The sequence below is a fragment of the Phaenicophaeus curvirostris genome, chromosome 3 (assembly GCF_032191515.1).
Source record: "Phaenicophaeus curvirostris isolate KB17595 chromosome 3, BPBGC_Pcur_1.0, whole genome shotgun sequence".
NCBI classification, from domain to species: Eukaryota; Metazoa; Chordata; class Aves; order Cuculiformes; family Cuculidae; genus Phaenicophaeus; species Phaenicophaeus curvirostris.
The window spans coordinates 78,253,927-78,274,910 of record NC_091394.1 but is presented as its reverse complement, the minus strand read 5'-3'; the positions used below and the strand labels follow the sequence as shown (position 1 = coordinate 78,274,910).

The window sequence follows — 20,984 nt, the reverse complement described above, 5'->3', positions numbered from 1 at the left end:
TCTACACATCAGACATAATTAATGCACTAAACAATAATCCCTTTGTATTGTCTTAAATAAAAAATTACAAATTTGCTTGTTAGATGAAATTCTGTAAAACACTTTGCACACATTGTTTTAAAGTCAATAAAATGGAAAATATATTAATAAAGAAATTACGTCTGCAGACACTTTAAAGCAAAACCAATAATAATTTAATAACAGGATATAGTATAACAATTATTTTGATATTTTCAGATACCTTGTGTGAAAAGACAGCTACCTGACAACATACCATTTACTGTTCCCCTAAGTATAATTACAGATGGACTAACACTACCTTCTAAGAACAAATGGAAATCTTACTTTGTTTAAGATAATATTAAAACACACAGTAAATTTGACTATGTATCAGCCAGAGCCTGAGAGCTGAGCCACGGCAGTCTAAGAAATGATTACACCAAATCCTTATCAGCCTTCAAAATATTACTTTGAATCAGAGGTTTGCAGAGGTGCAAAATCATACTGGAAGGCATCCATAGGACAGTAAGGTATCCATAGGACAGTAAGGTTTACTATTAGTTTTACAGTCTTTTTCAGTTCACCTCCTTAGCAGAAGCACATAATTTACTAGCATTATATTAATTGTTTTGCTTGCTGCTAGAGCTCTTCAAGTGTAAGTTCAGGAAAACTCTTTGCTTGGTTCCAGTATCAAGGTAACTAATCACGTTTACTAACATACAAAAGTTAGTCCTTTCTTTTTTTTTTTTTTAGTCTATCACAGATGCAAAACAACTTCATTACATCATGGAGCAGTGCAATGTTTGAATCCACCCTGTATCAAGGAAATTTTTTCAAGGAAGGAGTAATTTATCTCTCCATTACTCACTGTGTTGACTTGGAATAGACACTGCCAAGTCAGCGTTGGCACTCAGTAATATGAGTCAGCTTCCTCTGTACAGTCACAGAAATTAGGATTACATAGCAGATGTATGCATCTTTGGTTAATAAGGCCCTGGCATAAGCAGGACTCAATAGTATCTTCCTTACCTCTAATTTTTGCTGAATTTTCCTCAATTTGCCTATCTGAAATATAACAGGGCTTTCAAAGAACTAAGTTTAATCAGTGGGTTTCCTGGTTCTGGGACTGAAAGGGTCACTTTGAGCATTGTCTACCCAGAAAATTAGATTGAACTGCTTTACTGTTTTCTGGTCTGTTTCTGAATACATTAAAATCCCACAAAATTTTCTAGTAAAATAGCAACAGTACTATCATTATCCCTGACAGGAGTAAAGTATTTTAGTATTTTGAATATTATTTAGAATTCAAAGCTTTTTTAACTAGAATAGAAGACTTCTTGAAGTCAACTAAAATGCAAAATCCAATTTACTTGGTTCTACACACCATCAAAAAAAAAAAAGGCTCGTTCACTTTCAAAACAGTAATTCACTTTCTCCCCACCATCCAAAATCTGAATTGTGTCTTACAGCTAAAAGCACTACTTTCCATTATTGGTGAGTGAAAGTTTGTATTCCTTTCTATGAGGTGCTTCCTTTAAAATTTTTAAAATTTATATTCCTTTTTACTGGAACAACTGCCTACAACTGTTTAAGACTTGCAGGAAACATGTCTTATCACTAGCAAATATTCACATTTCTGGAAAGCATAGAGGCTTTTACAACAGCTAAAGGATTTAGTGCTCATCTATAGAGACACCATTCTAAAGGTTCAGGTCCAGATTATCGATTCATCTTTTGTAGTCACTAAGATCTATTTTAAAGACATAAATTCATTACTTTAGAGTGAATGTAAAAAATCATATCTACTTTATGCTCATACATTATAAATAGCATAATGGGTGTATATTTGACAAGGCAGATCTTTTTTCCAATTCATTCTTCTGTTCTAACTGTACCTACAAGTCATCATTGTGTAAAGATTAGGGCCTGCCCATCATCAACTTCTACCTTTTTTTTAAAGAAATCTCTTTTTTCTTTCCTATTGTTTTCTTTCCAAGCACTTTTTTTGACTACATAAATCACAAGTTCTTTCCAAACTGATGGTTCTATGATCCTTTGCATCTACATTTTGCTAACTATTTTTCTACATAAAAATTAATCAAAATAACACTTTTAAGGCCAACAGAACTACTCTGGATTTATTCAATTGTAACTGAGAACAAAAACTCCTTTCAGCGGTTACAGTATTGTGAAATATTCCTTAAGGGTGGTTTAGATTTTTATTTGACATCAATCAATTTTACTGCTTCTCTTTCAAAGCAAAATTAATCTGCAAGATTTCATATCCCCTAAAAAGATGTTAATAACATCATTGACATTGCATTGTAGCTTCTTCTGATACTGCACTATAGCAAACAGGTTATATCATAGTATCTTTCCATTCAACTCTACCTTATTCGTTCAACTATACCAGTGGGATATCTTATCCTCTCTGCCACATCATTTCCTTCTCTGAAATTAATGCATTTACTCAATGAAGCATATTACAGGAGCAAAGGAAATCTCTGAATTTGTGACTGTTGTAAGAGCTGGTAAAGACTGCCTATTTTTAAAATATTTTCCTATGCCACTAGTCTGTGCTATGGCATTGATTTTCATTTTCATGCAACCCCCAATAATGAATTAAATACAACAAGGATTCCAATACCTGTTAATAATAGCAGAAAAGGTTACAATACTAGTATGACACTAACATCTTTGCGTGTATTTTAAAGAATAGGTGCATATGTACACAGATATTCGGTATACCAAGAGGGTGACTATCTCACACATTTGCTCTTGAGTTTGTGGTGAATGGATATCGTATATAAGAAAAGTTATGATAGTCATAAAGAATCAAGTCAGCATAAAATAAGTGCATCTTTTCTTGTGCATGCCTTTGATACACTGTATAGTTACATGGTTTTATCTTTTAAGCATAAGAGGAAAATACCATAAGTGACTACAGTTTTTAAAATGTATACTCACTCTTTCGCACTAACACTGTACTTATCCCAATGGGACAGAGCATCTCTCTTGTATCAATTTTTTTATTATCCTTAAGGAATATACTAGCTATTTTGTTCATACTATATTTTTCAAACTAGATTACAATCAGCAAATAAGAGATTTTACTAGGAGAACAGATTAATTATGTTCAAAAAACATGACAAAGGTCTCCACATGCACAGCAGGACTAGGACTGTTAGCTGGACCCCTAATCTAGGTGTGTTAATATAGGCCAGAACACATCCTTCCTTAAGTATACTGTATAAAAAGAAGCAGTTCACATATAAAATATCCTGATATTCTTCAAGATCTATAATTTGCTTTCTTCATTACAGTCAGACACAACTCAACACTGTTCAGTCCCAAGTGTTTCTGATGAACACCAATGGAAACAGTGCACAATTCCTGCACAGTGCCATATTGACCATGCACTACTCCTTCATGAGATTTCTTGATTTCATGAAGAACTTGATGGTGTAAAGACCTCCAAGTGAGGAAATCACTGAAACGAGGTGTTATCTGGACATAGTACACACTGCTGAGTGTTGCACACCCACACAGTAATCCACAGGGCAGTGAGGGCTCATTAAATAACTGTGGTGAGGTTTTGCATGAAAAAAACCTGCCATAAGTGAACAGAATCTTAAGAAAGAAAGAGAACCGAGCATACATTTGCTGTCACTTTTCTCAGCAAGTTTAAGCTCACTAAACAAGAATATTGGATAGAAAGAGACCTCACGTATTGATTTCAGTTGCCTGCTGCTTCAGTCAGCAGCATTTTTTTAACAACTTTATAATTTAATAAAGTTCCATCTTAAAATTAACTAGCTATAATGAGACCAAAATCTGTCAGAATGCTTTTCCAAGTCCTACAGCTATGATGGAAAGAATGCTTTTTCATTTCCAGTGCACCATTATTCCAACCTAATTTATTGCTATTTATTCTTGTACCAGTGTTGCAACTTAGTTTAAAGAGCTCATTTCTCTACTTATTGTTTGCTGCATGATGTTTTTACAGAGACAAATCACGTACCATCTCAGTTTTCACTTCTCAGGACCAAATAGATTTTGCTCTTTCAAGCTACACCTATACTAGCAAGACATAACCATGTCACAGGGCCAAGTGCCAGCCGATGACTGCCTGTTAATCCCTAAGCTTCCTGGCATGGTTAGACTTTTGCTGACCAGCATTTCCCAGACAGCACAGAGTGTAAGAGAAGAACACGAAGCAAGAACTGCTCCTAATAGGTAGCTTGGACGCAGCTACCCTGCTATGGAAAGGAGAATTAAGGGTTGTTGAGCTGGACTGTGCTACACAGGAGTGACCGGCCTGTAGTTGAGAGCAGAAATTCTTATTAATCCTTAAATTCCTGATTTTATATTTAGCACTATTTAATCTCACTCATTTTTGCTACTGGAGTTCCTTAGGTCATCTGGTTTTTGTTATGCAGTGTCTCACTGCTCCTCTGTACTGATAAGAATCCAACTTTGTGTCATCAATGTATTTCACTGCAGCATTCTTCTTCTTTATGCCAAGGCCTATAGTGAAAATATTAAATATTTTCCCCAGTAGTAACGCTTGAGGAACTCAACTGGGAAGTTGCCTATAGCTTTCCCTTCTATATCATCATTCAATTAATCCTCATGATTTCAGTTTAACCAGGAATTTCTAGGGGATCTTGTATAATTTAATCTTCTGCAAGTAAGTTACAGTTAATTGTTACACTGATCATTAGCCATCTCTGCACACAGGCAAGTTTCTTGAATTTCTCAGTTGACCTGTTTTATTCCTATTTGTTCCCTTAAGTCCTCAAAAACAATCTCTCTGTAGAGGCTGTTGTTAGAGAAACAGAGGCTGTTGTTGCTAGTGGATTAAAAATTTGTGATAGAGGAAAGGCAGTTAAATTTTTAGTGAAAAGTTCAAATAGGCAGTTATGGCTGGAATAAGGTAATACAAATAGATATTAGAACATCTAATTTTCTATAATTTTATAGCAGAGTGTTTATAACACAATATTTTCAGACTTCTAGGGTTTAAGTTTTATTTAAGAAAATATTATTATAACATTTTCTTATTTTCTTAAATATTTTTATAATAAATTCAGGTAATGTAAGTATTGTGTTGTACCATATTTGAGACAAAATAGAAATATTGCAAGTGACAGTTTCAAGTTGTCTCATTTCAGAAAGAATTTTACCCTCAAAGGCACTAGTAAAAATATTCTAATATCTTACACTGATTTGATTTTGAGACTTTTGTTGCCTGAAATTCTAGATTAGATGTTATTTATGTTGCTTTGTGTTTGAAGTTCTAAAGTCACAGCTTCATTAAAGAACCAGCTATTAAAAAAAGCAAATGATCTACAGCACAGAGGTGTTGAGCATGTTCATTAGTTAACGCTTGTAAACTGTCTGAAGATGAATGGCAGCCACAAGTTATTTATAACTGCAAAACACTATATGAACATCTACAGGAGGCTAAAGATGGAGAAAATGTGACAGGACCACAACAAGCCTGGGGTATGTATGCAGATGGCATTAAACTGAAGTCAACATAACTACACCATTTATATCACCTGTGTCATCCGTCATTACCGAAATTGTCTGAGAAAAATGAAAGATACAACTGTAATGATATGTAACAGAATGGTAATAGAAAAATTGAGATGCTTATCATGCAGTTGCTGTTGTACTGAATCCCACAAAAAACATTCTTCAGCTTAACAGAAACTTGCTGCCTAGACTCTTGACAATGTAGTCACAGCAGCACAGTGCTTAGTGCAGGTTGCAAGGCTCAGACAAAAAATAAGACCTATAGAATCACAGAATATCTGACATTGGAATGGACCCATAAGGATCAGAGAGTTCAACTGCCTGGTCAGGACTACCTGAAAACTAAACCATAGGACTAAGTCATGCAGACACTCTGATAGATTTGATGCCATGACCACTTGTTGGTAAGCCTGTTCCAGTCACTGACCACCCTTTCAATGAAAAACCTTTTCCTAATGTCCCATCCAATCCCCCTCATGCAGCATCACACTATTTCCCCACATCCTGTCACTGGTCACCACAGAGAAGAGATCAGCACCTCCCCCTCCCCCTCAGCTACTCCCTGAAAGTTGTGGACTGCAATAAGGTCACCCTTCAGCCTTATCTTCTCCAAGCTGAACAAGCCAAGTGACCTCAACTGCTCCTCATTAGCCTTGCCCTTGAGACCTTCCACCATCTAGGCTGTCCTCCTCTGGACACGCTCTAATATAGTCTGATGTCTTTCATACTGCACACATTTACTCAAGGTGGGACCACACCAGTGTGATGTAGGGTGGGGCAATCACATCGCTCAACTGGCTAGCTATGCTGTCCTGCTCAAGCACAAAGCTACACTGAGCTATATGCTACAACAACCACACATTCTACGACTATATGAGATGCAGTCACAGATAACCTGACAGAAAAGTAAGAAAATCTAAATCTTAAAAAAATATTTTAGTGTATGTCAGTTTAATGAATTTCAAAATAGAAAAGGAGAATAAGCAACAGACTTAGTGACACTTAACAGTCAGGTATATATTACTCATCAATATCCTGATGGGAATATATTTTACAAAAAGACAAAGGAAGTATATAAATAAAGTCTTCTTCTTTTTTCTATTTTTTCCTTTTTTTTTTTTTTAACTCCAGCATCAAGTAATCCCCTTTGTTGGGATTGACATCTGGTTATTTGCCTGTGTATCTATTTTACATATATTGACAAGTCTCTGCACTTCCATAATTATTTCTTCCTTTAAAATATCTACAAATTCCACATGTGCAAAGTCCTTCTGCTACATTTGACATAGCAAGGTGAATGCTTCCCCTTTGCTGCTAGAATAAATTAGCAGGCTTCGTAAGTGTTATTAGTGAGAATTACTGCCTTCCCTAAATTACTGCCTTCCCTACTTCTCATTTCACTCAGATAATTCTATCTACAGTTTAATGATCACTTCCTGTCTTATTGCTCTTTTGCATCCTTCCCTGTTGCAAGGAAAGGAAGATAGAAGGTTGTAAAACTCTTCACATACACTGAAATGTAAGTGAACTGACAGTATAAAGCAGAACAATTAGAAGTCTTCTGCCTTAATTCTTTCAAAACTCATGAGAATGCAAATTAAGTAAGAACAAGAAACATGTTATGGACTAAGTGTCCTGAAGAATATCAATAACTGAACAGGATAGTAAACTCTTCAAAATAGAGCCCACACTATGACTGCAGTTAGCAGCTAACAGCTAGTGGACTTTGCAAAGACTGTTACTTAAATATAATTTAGTCCTGCTAAACTTTGCATCATGATTTGAAGATCTCATCAGAACAAAAGGCTTTCTACAAGCACGTCCTGGAAACCATTTCTATGCCTTAAAAAGGACACGCAGTTTGCCTAACAAAGACTATGTGGTTTGTTAGGAAATCTTTTTAAATAGGCTGTGTAGTTATTAGATTCCAGCTCACAGCTGGAAGCTCTTATCAATTTACCTTGATAAACCAGCATAGCTTATAGTGTCATCTCCAAGTGGCTTCTACTTCTCTCTTTGTTTTTTCAGCATATGCTACAGACAATGTGGAGTGAAGCAAGTCAAGGTCTGTGGAGACACCGCATGCAGCATATGTAAATGGGCTGGGTTAAAAGTTTGAGGCCTCAGAAAGAAACAGGTACTTCAGTTGAGACTAAATTCTGACACAATGGTTTCATTATGAATTTTTTTATGTTCTCAGAATTTGAAGTTACGTGTTATTTTCATTCCCAGTTCTGGACCAGACCTAAACCACTTTTAACTCCATTGAAGATGAACACAGCAGTTTTCCGTTTGATAAAGCAATCCCTTTCTTCCTTAGTTGTTATGTGTAAGTTTATAACTGGTGGCACGCCCTACCTGCAATAATGGTCTTACACTGACAACAGCTCTGCTTTTGTGGATTTAGGGCATGGACAAACCCCTATCAATGACAACTATATGACACGTGATTAGAATGTGACATATCTAACCACAGCATCATATTTTTTCCTAGAGTTGGATAAAAAGTAGAAATGGAAATCATCTGACTGGGCAACATCATAATAAAATGTTTCTGGCTCCCTCTAGTGGGCTTTAGTCGTGTATCATCTTAATGATACAGTTCTGAGCATTGCTAACAGTAGCCCAGCAATAGTAAAAGCCTTAGCAAAGCTGGATCAAAAACTTTGAAGTCTTCTCTCAATATTTCTGGCATATGTGTAAACAAACCCTAAAATTAGCCATACTTATTTATTAATTCCTATTGAATTTTATTTTTCTTTTCAATTTCAAATCTAGATACTTGAAAAGCTTAAAGTCCCTGTACTGACCTAATACAGTGAGTACAGTACTTAAGTATTCAAATAGTTCCCCCCACTACAGTGTCCTCTAAAGAAATTGTTAATGATTGAGCATCAGCGTTTCTACAAGCAAAACCAAGTTTAGGTACTTCAGGATTTCTTCAAAATCGTGAAGTAGAAATTTTCACACTGCAAATGCTTCAATCTTTCTTAATTTGCAGTATCCCCTGTGTCAACAGTGAACATCAGCTACAGAACAAGATGCTATAACTACTTTTTTTCTTTTTTTCTCAGAACAGTTTGGTTTGGTTTCACCTCTTTTTTTTATTTAAGATTTTTCCACCTCAATGGTATGCAGTTTCTCCTTAAAATAGATGGTTCCAAACAAAACACCCATTTAAATATATTAAAATGAACCAAAAAAAGGAAAAAAAATTCCTTATATTTCTGTTGCACAGCTTATATTGTCAGAGCTTTCAGTAGCAGGAACTTTCAAGATCCAAATTAGAACCAATAAAAAGTTTCATTTTTCTGTAATTGACTAAAAATTTACTTAAAGAATTTTTATTCCATAATTTGACAGCTCTTTCTCCTTTTTCCTGCATCTGCCAGCACAATGAAATCCAATGTTTGAAATAGTAATTTAAATGTCATAGAAGCACTGACAAAGTTTTGTGTAGTCTTTGGGTTGATTTTCGTCTTTGTATTTTTATAATTAGTATAGTAATTATAGTGATACGTCTAAATCTAAGTGGGTGACAGAAGATGACTATGCTAGTAAACTGCCTCCTGGTTTTATGTAATGGATGACAACAACTGAACTTATGAAGATCAGCCTACAATCATGGATTCTAGAAACAAAATTCTTGCCCATTCCTCAAAATACACTTATATACATTGATAATTTCAAAATATTGTTTTTAAATGGTAAATTGTAAAAAAGAAATTCCAAAAGATTGAGGGCTACCCACACTACAACTAAAGGCAAAATTGTTCCAGCTTCAGTTACACTGCCACAAAGAGATAAAACTCTGAAAGACTGATTCCATGTGACTCATATTTTCAGATTAGTATTAAAGTGTGAAAGCAATAAAGCTACCAAGACAACACATAAGACTTGATGCAACACAAGAAAAGGGAGATGGTATTCTTTTTTTTAATATATCTAATATAAAAAACATGTTCCAGTGACACAGCTGTAATACAACTTAGAGTTTGCTGTATGCTGCTTTGACTCTTATCCAACTAATACTAATGAACAATGGAAACTCTGGTTCCATTCTCTGGTTCAGAATTACGTGTTGCCTGAAAAATGTTCGTTGACTAACACTGGTTTTCAGAGACTATCTCACAGATAGCTAACCTCACTTTAATAAACACACACCTGCTCTAAATCCCAAAAGCAAACAGTATTTACACTTCCAGCTTCTACCAATGAAACATCTAAACAATAAGAACACTGCACAGTTTCTTCTCATGTGTTCAGAGTATTCCTGAACTTTCTCAAATGTACCATCAGAAAAGACAAAAGTTTTGTCTCAGAAAGAAGTTCAAAAATGTGTAATCTAAAAAAAACTCAGTGCAGTTACACTACAACCAAAAGAAGTGAAAATAGCACTTGCTTTACCCCAAAATTAGAATCTGTTATCTTTACAAGTCAGAAAATAGTAAAATATTTTAACTGATGACCAGAGTAATATGCATTCAATATAGCCTATATGCATTTTTCTGTTTGCTATGATTTTCTCTGAAGTCACTAAAGTCATTCTATTCAGACAACCAAATCAATAAAACAAGCTACTTTAATCATTTTGGTCCCTTCAATTCAAGGCCCTCGCATGGACATATCATTGAGTTCATACTTCTGAAGGATGATTTCTTCAAAATATGTTAAGTTCATAATACTAAAATTATGAAATACAGACAATAAAACCCCACATTCATGCAACTTCATTGATTGATAAAGAAAAACAGAAAAACTTCAGTAACTTAAAGGATTCCTTGGACCTGGGCTGACATGATTGGAAAGGTAAATATTCTTCATCTACTGAAGATTTATTTGCAGACTTTCTTGGGATCACTTACACCTTCCCTCCTATTTTACAGGTGATTTCCTATAAGCACATAGCATATAAGACGGGAAGAACTGCTCACATCAAAGTTAGCGTCACTGTGCATACACCTATGACCAGAGTTTGAACCTGATTACACACAACTGCAAAAATGAAAGCCAGAGGAAAACAAAGCTTATTCCACATTAAAACTACTTTTTATGAACTTACAATAGTAAGAACTAAGGTCCTTGTCTAAACAGCATGAAATCAATTGTTTTCTAATTAACAGTAGAATCTAGCGAATGCTAGGATGTATAGGGTAAGTCTCAGTAACCTTAGCATATCTTCAGGCTTTAAGAATAATAGCCACAGCTCTCTCACTGGACAACCCGAACTGTAAAGGCATAACAAAAACATCATGGCAGATTTTTCATATGTCAGAGGGGAAGAACCTGAATTGCCTTTTTACATTTCATGTGACATCATGAACTTTCTGAAGGATTGCTTTAAGTTTTACTGTAACAAAACCAGAAGCATATAATGAGATTGACCAGATGATTTTAGTATACGTGGAAAGAATTATATTTCCACTTTGAGTAAAAAAGGATGCTTCAGGTCTAGCAGTTTTTAAAAACTATCCAAATTACATTAGGACTGTCTAAAAACAAAATCTGCTTGAGTTCCAATATTACCCAAAATACAGTGTCAGTTTCCTTCTGATGTGCTGGGCTGCTGCTAACAAGGTGAGAAATATTTGCTTCGGAGAGGACAGGAGGAGGAAACTCACAGATTTATATACAATTTTTTTCTTTCTAGCCTAGAGACACATTGTTATCAATTCAGCAACAGCTATGAGAACTACTGCTGGCTTGAGAGAAAAAACAGGAGAGAGTATGTATGTGTATTTACAATACAAATTTCATATTAACAACATGTGCATGTCATCTAGTTCTGTCTTTACACATCAACAGATGTGAAGAAAACTTTCCCAGGCTAATTAGAAGCTAGAGAAAAGTAAATCACTACAACATTTCACTTACTGAGAGCATTATCACAGTGACAGGAGCAAGGTGGCTCATTGGGGCAGCATGTTCAAATCTGTCATGTTTTCACCATCCTTGAAGGAAGTAATTCTGTGTTTCCTATGCTTAATAATTTTGTCACTTCAGAGCACACCCAGACTTACAGTAATATTCACAATTGGCCTAGACACTGTAAGCTTTCAAATCAATTGCATACCTCTCTAGTTACATTTTTATTTACTTATTCAGGGACATTCTTAACATAAGTATCACAAAGATCTGAAACATTGCCTGATAACAGAAGTTTTATGAAACTTCTGATTTAAAATATCTTGCAGCAGATCATTACTGTTGCCAGAGCAATATATTTCTGTTAAGGCGAGCATCTTCACCATTAAAGGACCAAGTTAGTACACCAACCTTTGTTCAGCATGTCACCAGTGCTCTACAGGAGGTTTCAACTAGCAGAATGTCACGCTGATCTTAATGATAGCCAGTAAATAGAAGTATATCTATTTAAAAATCACTTAAAACAAGGATCATATGATCTTATCTTTAGTAAAAAGGTTAACATGTTTCATTTACATAAGGTTTTCCTTATATAATCCCCAGATGGTAGTGTTGTACTAAACATGAGAAGGAAAGATTAGTAGATAATAACAGCTAAAAGTTATAGGAAAAGGAAAAACCTAATAGCCTTGGATTCATTATTACTTAAAACTGAATTTAAGATTTCTCACATAACTACAATAGAAGTATAAGAATCCTATTTACAGTACAAAATGTATCTATGGCATTTTAAGCTTTCAGCACGATAAAATTATAGAAGTCTAACACTGTAGGACCATAGCTATTTTATTTCGAAGTCTCTTATAAATAGCCAGTTAAGATAAAAACATAGGAGCCATAAAACAAGAATAATCATATTAATTTAGAAAGAGTCTAGAAATATAGATTACTACAAAAAAAATCTGTTTGCAATATGGTCTGTAATAATAAAGCACTTTCTCTTGAATGAAAAATAACTACTTAAGGCATTTCTAATGAGCACTTGAGACTGATGTCTGGTTCTATAGGGTAAATTGTGAGCAGATTTTCACTTTTTCATAGAATCATAGAATAGAATAGAACAACCAGGTTGGAAGAGACCCACCGGATCATCGAGTCCAACCATTCCTATCAAACACTAAACCATGCCCCTTATCACCTCGTCCACCCGTGCCTTAAACACCTCCAGGGAAGGTGACTCAACCACCTCCCTGGGCAGCCTCTTCCAGTACCCAATGACCCTTTCCAAGAAAAATGTTTTCCTAATGTCCAGCCTAAACCTCCCCTGGCGGAGCTTGCGGCCATTCCCTCTTGTCCTGGCCCCTGTCACTTGGGAGAAGAGGCCAGCACCCTCCTCTCTACAACCTCCTTTCAGGTAGTTGTAGAGAGCAATGAGGTCTCCCCTCAGCCTCCTCTTCTCCAGGCTAAACAACCCCAGCTCTCTCAGCCGCTCCTCATAAGGCCTGTTCTCCAGCCCCTTCACCAGCTTCGTTGCTCTTCTCTGGACTTGCTCCAGAGCCTCAACATCCTTCTTGTGGTGAGGGGCCCAGAACTGAACACAGGATTCAAGGAGCGGTCTCACCAGTGCCGAGTACAGAGGGAGAATAACCTCCCTGGACCTGCTGGTCACGCCGTTTCTGATACAAGCCAAGATGCCATTGGCCTTCTTGGCCACCTGGGCACACTGCTGGCTCATGTTCAGTCGGCTGTCAACCAACACACCCAGGTCCCTCTCCTCCAGGCAGCTTTCTAGACAGACTTCTCCTAGTCTGTAGCACTGCACAGGGTTGTTGTGCCCCAGGTGCAGGACCCAGCACATGGCCTTGTTAAACCTCATGCCATTGGACTCTGCCCAGTGCTCCAGCCTGTTCAGATCCCTTTGCAGAACCTCCCTACCCTCCAGCAGATCGACACTTCCACCCAGCTTAGTGTCGTCCGCAAACTTGCTAAGGGTGCACTCAATGCCTTCATCCAGGTCATTGATAAAGACATTGAACAGGGCTGGACCCAGCACTGAGCCCTGGGGAACCCCACTTGTCACTGGCCTCCAGCTGGATTTCACACCATTTACGACCACTCTCTGGGCCTGGCCATCCAACCAGTTTTCCACCCAGGAGAGTGGGCGCCTGTCCAGGCCAGAGGCTGACAGTTTCTGAAGGAACAAAGGAAGTATGTTAATGACAATGCAAACAATTATGCTCTTCCTAAATGACCGAGGACAGACACCCACTGTGGTAAAAGTTTTCTTTGGCCTCTCCCACTGATGTCCATGACATAAAGAAGAAAAACAGGATTAGATAAAACCAAAAAATATTTTAAAGCTGGTTAAGAGGAATGTCCTTCCCACATGCGGAGAAAAAAAAAATTGGTTAAATACATTTGAAGAAAAAAAGCATTTGAACCTCATCTTCAATGTGGAGATACCATACCTTCCCTACCTAAACGGTAAGAAATCCAAATCATTACAGCAATAAATATCATCTTTCATAATAGCATGACCAAGTATCTGAGAGTAAGAACACCTTAATTAAGCAGGTCATGACTGCAGCAATTACACTGAAACTGAAAGATGAACAGGTTAAATGAACACTAATGAGAAACACTGCCAAGTTTAAAGATAAATGAAAGGTGTTCCAGTATAGTTAGAATCATAGTAACTTAGCTTAGCTTTAGTTAATAAAGATACATCTATGATTCTGTCAGTATAAGAGCATTCTTGGCATGTATTTTGTGAAAGCATATTATCCCAAACATCAAACAGAACACCTGTTGCTTTTTTTTATACATTTGGTTTACAAAGTATAGATATTTTATATCTTGCTGATCTAAAATGATAAGAATGACTTGTCAATTACATGAAACTAATTCTCCAAAAACTACAAACATTAGCACACATCAGTTGACTTAAATTGAATTAGCTACCTGAAATCCAGGCTTTTCTATAGGTCTCCTTAAAGCTGAAAGAAAGTATCTTTATAATAACTCAAACCAAGCAATGTTTAATTTTCAAATACCCTCCTATCTATATTTCATAGGTGAAATCTTGTTCAAATACAGAATTTTCAACATTTGTTTAAACATCTCCATGAATGCACTGAAGTCCAATATCTGCTGAAGTTGTGTACACAATAAAATCATTCATTCTATATGGAATAACTGTCCAATATTTGATATATCAAAAGGTGCTTGCCACACAAATTCTTTTTTGCACACAGCAGATAATATTAACCCAGATGCAAGGCCTTTTCATTTAATTCCTCAGCGTATCAATAAACTGTTCCTTGAAAACAGTAGCGAAATAAAGCTCGAAGTAAACAAACAGCACCACCTTGGATGTTTGCCGCTTTTCTCTCATACTAGCAATGTCTTCATTATTTATATATATATGCACTGGTTTCCAGCCACTGAAGTTGAATCTAGATAATTAAACATTTATACCATCCCCTGCTGTGCCATAATGTCTAACTGTGTCTAAAGAGTCCTAGGTGTGGTGTTACACACCTGGGACTGAAACAAGGAATTTGCTGAGCAACCTTTGATAAAGGTCTACACCTGGAACTTAATAGCACATGATATGGTTTCTGAATATTGCAACAGTTGGCAAATATAACTTACTGCTCAATAACTGTTTTGCTTTCTGGTTTCAGAATTGCAAAGAGCTCTTAATTTCAACAAAAATGAAAGTGAAAAATTATTGACGTGATAAAGTATTCATTGTTATTACACTGTTTCCATACGTATTTTTATTTTTTATTTTAGGACAGCTTGAAGAAGAATTTAAATGGTAAATGAATCTATTTTAAACAATTTGAAATTAAAAGATAAACTTCTAGTGCTATCAGAATAGGAGAAATAGCAAAATGAAAGCCTGCCCCTCTAATTCTACCAGGCTCTCTCTGATCAACAATAATGTTTTTCAGAAATTCAATACCATCTAAAAGTGAACATACTAGTTCTAATTTCTGTACTGTAAACCTGCAACATCACAGTGTACAGGTACAGGACAAAGTTTATAGGAAAAACTAGTACCTCCTACACTGACTGCTGTAGGTAAAAAAAAAACACACAAGCTTTTAGGCACATAAACTCTTGCTCACAGAATGGTAGGGGTTGGAAGGGACCTTGGGAGATCACCTAGTCCAAACCCCCTGCTAAAGCAAGTTCACCTAAAGCAGCGTGCACAGGAACATACCCAGGCGGGTTTTGAATATCTCCAGAGAAGGAGACTCCACAATCTCCCTGGGCAGCCTGTTCTCATGCTCCATCACCCTCACAGTAAAGAAGTTTTTTCCTCATGTTGAGGTGGAACTTCCTGAGTACCAGTTTCACCCGTTGCCCCTTGTTCTGTCATTGGGAACCGTTGAGAAGAATCTGGCCCTATCCTCTTGACACCTGCCCCTCAGATATTTACAAGCATTGCTAAGGTCCCCTCCCATCTTCTCTTTTCCAGGCTAAACAGACCAAGCTTGGTCAAACTCTCCTCATAAGAGAGATGCTCCAATCCCCTGCTCATCTTTGTGGCCCTCCGCTGTGATTCTATGATTCTTTCTTATATCCCAAATAGTGTTTAACTGCCAAAAGAAGTCAAACACAAGTCTTGAATTCAGTATACATTAGAACATTACAATTATTATTATTATTATTATTATTATTATTAGGGTGCCCATATACAGCTATAAAAAGGTTTTCAGATTTACTTGCTCTTCTAGTTAGTTTTCTGTTTGTTCTTAAGCAAGAAACATATCTGAGATGTTCTTCAAGCATGGCACTGGTTAACAAAAGCGAAGTCCCACTTCATAGATACAAAACCCCATGTAGCCATTAAACTCAACTAGTTAAGACTGTTCTGAAGCTCCATCATGTTAAGAAGTTGTTTTATTTGAATTTTCAAATTAACTTTCAAATACAAGAGTAGCTAGAAAAAAGATTGACAGTTCCTAAGACCACATCTCACTTTCCTTGAACATTGTGGAGGGTATGCATAAGGAAATGCATAAGGAAATGGGCCGAAGCAAATTGTGTTAGGAAAACAAAAAAAAAGAAAGAAAGAAAGAAGACCTCTCATTTCTTCCCTCTGTTCCCCAATTTATCCAGCAGCTCACAAAAGGTAATAAAAAGTTGAACTACAATAAAGTGCAATCTCCCTGTTCCTTGACTGTGATGGCCAACACAGGCTGTATCTTAGTATAGGAGCAAGGCCATCGAAGTTAAAAACACATGGGATCTTATTTAGGGAAAATATGTGTGTGCCACTTTAACCAACGCTAGGATGCATTTACTGTGCGTGGTCTTCATCAGGGTTTTGGGCAAGTTTATATCTGCAACTTCAATAAGATATACAGACTACGTTACATTACATGTCACATTGTGACAATCTTTAAAATACTGAAAATGGAAAGATGGGTAACATACATTTTAGAAGAGAATATGATCTGACTGCACAATCAGAGTAATTTTGACAGAGAAAAGAAATAACATAATATTAAAATATATTTATAAAGAGTCCATTTTATTAACATTTTTCAGTCCAACTCCAAGAAACAGAAAACAAAGAAACCGTGGGCTTGAAGTGTTATGTTCATTAAAAGCACTTTGTGCTACTGGAGATGCATTTCATAGTGACGAAGGAAACAATGAGCTCTGAACAGAGTAAGATAAAGGAGAGCACCTTATACAAATGGATACATGAGAAACAGGATCAGAGAACAACCTGAAATAAGCAGCCCAAGACAAGAAGGTCTAATTTGCCAACTCTCCAAATTACTTTTAGTGACCCCAATCTCAAAGACAACACTCAAAAGATGAGGAAAACTATTGAGCTTCTTGCAGCAGAAAGATATCTCAGAAAACAATCCTAAATAACATCTGGTACAGGAGGCTTTTGTCAGAGGTATTCCAAGTCTATGAAACATCCTACAGTTTTTGTGAGTCTTTGTAAAAGAGGTTTTTTCCCCAAATTTCAGTTACCTGGAAATTAATATATTTCATTGTTAAAAAAAAAAAAAAGAAAAAAGTATCCTTTGGAGTGTGCATAGCCCATAAAACCTTGATGATACTCTAAGTGTGCTTCCTCATTCAACGCAAAGTCAGTCTGAGTTACGTGTCAAGAATAGGGTAAGAGTTTACACAAACAGATATTTTCCAAGAGTAAAAATGCAGTGGTAGGAAAAGCAACCTATGGTTTCCACAAATACTTGTCACAATAGCAAAATTCCAGGTGAGAAAGTTGTAAAGTACTGTGGAGGTAGAGACCTGCAACACAGGTGGCTCAGAAACAATAGGATTCTTGGTAGAAATTCCAAAATCAATCAATTTATTAGGGAAATTAACCTAGGAAACTCATCAGTAAATACATTTGTTCCTGAACGAATGCTGATCATGAGCAGTAAGAGAAGTGTTTAATTGATAATGCAAAGAAAATCTATTCTTCCACTTTGAGTTACAGGTCTGTGTTAGAATCTGTGAGATTAATGCCAAGTAGTTCGGAGTCTTTCTGCTTTCTCTGATGGACTCCAGATCAGGTTCCAGTGTCAAGAATGCTTTCTCAGGAAGCTATTCTGCCCAGCACTGAATGAAGGGGATGCAAGAAAACTAAGACCTCCTCTCACTAGCAGGAATATAAAGAATCATTGTTTCTCTGAAGTCTGCTTTCTCCTTCAGCTTTTAAAAAGACATGTTCTCTCTAGATCATAAACGTCATCTTTTTGCTTCAGTTGTTTCCGGTTTCATGAGAAATAACCAGAAACTGCATCCTGACTTCTAGGATGGAGAGGAAAATAAAACAAACCAAACAACTCTATTTCACTATCAGCAACAGGCATTTTCTAATCCAGAAAGAGATTTTCTTTTTTTCAGACCAGTCAGCACTGACCTAAACATTTGTTGCAAATAATTTTTCCATGTAGTTTAACTAAGTTGCATCTAACTTGAATCATAAAATTGGTCGTTTTATCTCTCTGCCCAAGACAGTTACCTAAGCAAAAGATAAGAAAATGAACACTTGAAAAACAAAACATAGATTAACATATCTAAACCTCAAATGTCCATAACTAAACACTGTATAGTGATTTTATCAAAGTTTTACAAAGTCAAATCATGAACAGTAAGTGAAGGATTCTAAATCAGAAGGAACCATGTTTTCTCTTGCCAACTGTTTCCAAAAACTTCCTATATTAGGTTGTTTACTTATTTGTTTTCTCCAGAAATATCAGTGATTACTTTAAAGCCACTGCCTTCAAGCAAAGGTATGTAGCATATAAATTCATTTAAATTCAGGATAATATTCAGTCAAAATTAAAATATTTTGCTACTTCTTCATTTTCTACTGTTTGCAATGAAGATATAATTTTTACACAAACTCTATTCACTTATTAGTTCTTCATATTTTTAATTAGACCTTCCATCATTTTCAATTATATAGCCATAGAATTTCACTACTCTAGCTAATGGCGTTACTCATTTTAATAAAGCTATTTGGTTAGGAATATAATTCTCAAAATCTAAGTCAAATGAAGATGAATCTGCGGATATTTATTTTTTGAAACAAACTTCATTTCAATCAGCCTTAATTGACTTTGGTTTCCCAAACAGCATTTCTCTACCTCCTAGTCACCTTGTGATTGAGTAATAGTGACGTAAATGCAGGAAATCCTTTAAAATATACTTTTGTTATTTAAAATAAATATATACCCAAAATATGGGGAAAATATCACATATCACACTAATTTTCAATTAAAAAAAATCAACTGTTCCCTTCTCAGAGATGATCTTGGTACTGGTTTGTTATACATGTTCCCTTTCATGCATGTTCAATGGTAAAAACTACAACATTACAACACAGTCAGAATTCATGTCAGGCTCCATTCCCCACCACCCTAAATACCACCAGTAGCCTGGCATACAATTGTCCCGATCATTCAATGCCACGTGCTGTCCCAGCTTTTCCCTACAATCTAAATCTTTATTAAAAGGCAAGAATTCTAAAGAGGACATACTAAAATCTGTTTCTACACTCTAACTCTTAACAGAGCTGCTGTTTTGTATACATCACATTTTCCATATCCATGTTTTTTTAATTGGGTCAACATACTGCTAACGGTCACTACATATCTATAGCTTTATCTAGGATTGCTATAGATTAAGCTTGCCATTCTATGGTTAGAAAACACAGAATTGGCCTCTTGAGAAATACTGGAATTCACACTTTCTCTGCTGTGCTAACACTGGAAAGTGAAGGATAACCAGTAATACTAAGGATTCTCTAAGTGGGTTAACTTACTGATTAATACTTTATCAAACAAAAAACCTTTTTATATTGAAGTATCTGTTTTTACGGCCTCTGCACAAAATACTGCATGAATTTTAACCTTACTGTTTGCACTAAAATAGCAAGATGAATACCACTGCTGTCCTCACTTCACAGTGCTTGTAGTAGAGAAAAAGTTGACCTAAAATACCTATTGTTCTTTCTGCATTTGTAACTTCTAAAACATCTGTTTCAAAATCAGCAGAAACAGATATTACCTAAAGCAACTTGAGGCACTGCCATTATTTATGGAAAAATCTAGTTGATTAGCTAAAGAAATTCCTGACCCTTCCCTCCTAAACACACGATAATCACATAAAAACTTATTAATGAGACTTTCACTCTTTTTTTTATTTTCCAGGTGAATATAGGATTTGATATGGCTACAACAAGACGAGTACCTCACAGACATTAGTCATTGAATTGACTGTGAATTGACTGTTAGCATGCGTCAATTATAATCCTTAGAAGATTACACTGAAAGGTTAAATTCTTCAAGGAGAAAATTGTTCCTTTTATTCATTTACCTTTTGAACTCTACAGCTACCTCTGTGTTCTAGGAACTGGTGTCACTTCACAGCTTCTACGAGTTCATAGTCTTTTAATTGTGAAAAACTCTAATGATATAGGTGTAAACAAAACTACATAACCTAGCAGACTGAGGGATCAGTATCTGGCCCAGCACAAAGACTGCTCGCCCGCTAGTTAAAAAGTATCCTAAACGGTAACAACAAGAGATGACTTACAACTTCTGTATGAAGCAATGTATTTCTGAATCATACTTAAATGTGAGCCTTGAAATTCCCATCAGTAAGAAAAAAGTCACATTTATCATATTAAAAAGCTTGTCTGTGTAAACATCCACTATATGCATATGAACACTAAAGAATTTCTTTACTTCATCTAATATAAGAAATTACTTCACAAGCACTACAGGGCAAGTTGGTTTTTTAATTGCAATTCTTTAGAATACACTAGAGAATTTCAGGGAAGAGGAAATTTACTGTAGCTCAGATAGTTTTCTCAATTCTCTTACTTTGAAAAATAACATTTAATTTGGTAAAATATTGAAATATATCCAGGCTTATTCTCAAATTCAGCTTTATACTGCTTTTCTAAACACAGTTAAAATAAAATCAGATTAAAGTATTTACTGTAGGTGTAATATTAGCAAGACAAACACAGCGTCAGTGACATGCATAACATCTAATATTATTTCAACATTATGCTCAAT

The 20,984-nt window shown here is 35.8% G+C and overlaps 1 protein-coding gene across 50 annotated transcripts in view; it reads right to left on the bottom strand.

Moving 5' to 3' along the window:
* RIMS2 (regulating synaptic membrane exocytosis 2) overlaps window positions 1–20,984 on the bottom strand; it is a 465,641-nt gene that overhangs the window by 345,726 nt on the left and 98,931 nt on the right. The gene's annotated exons all lie outside the window — the stretch shown is intronic.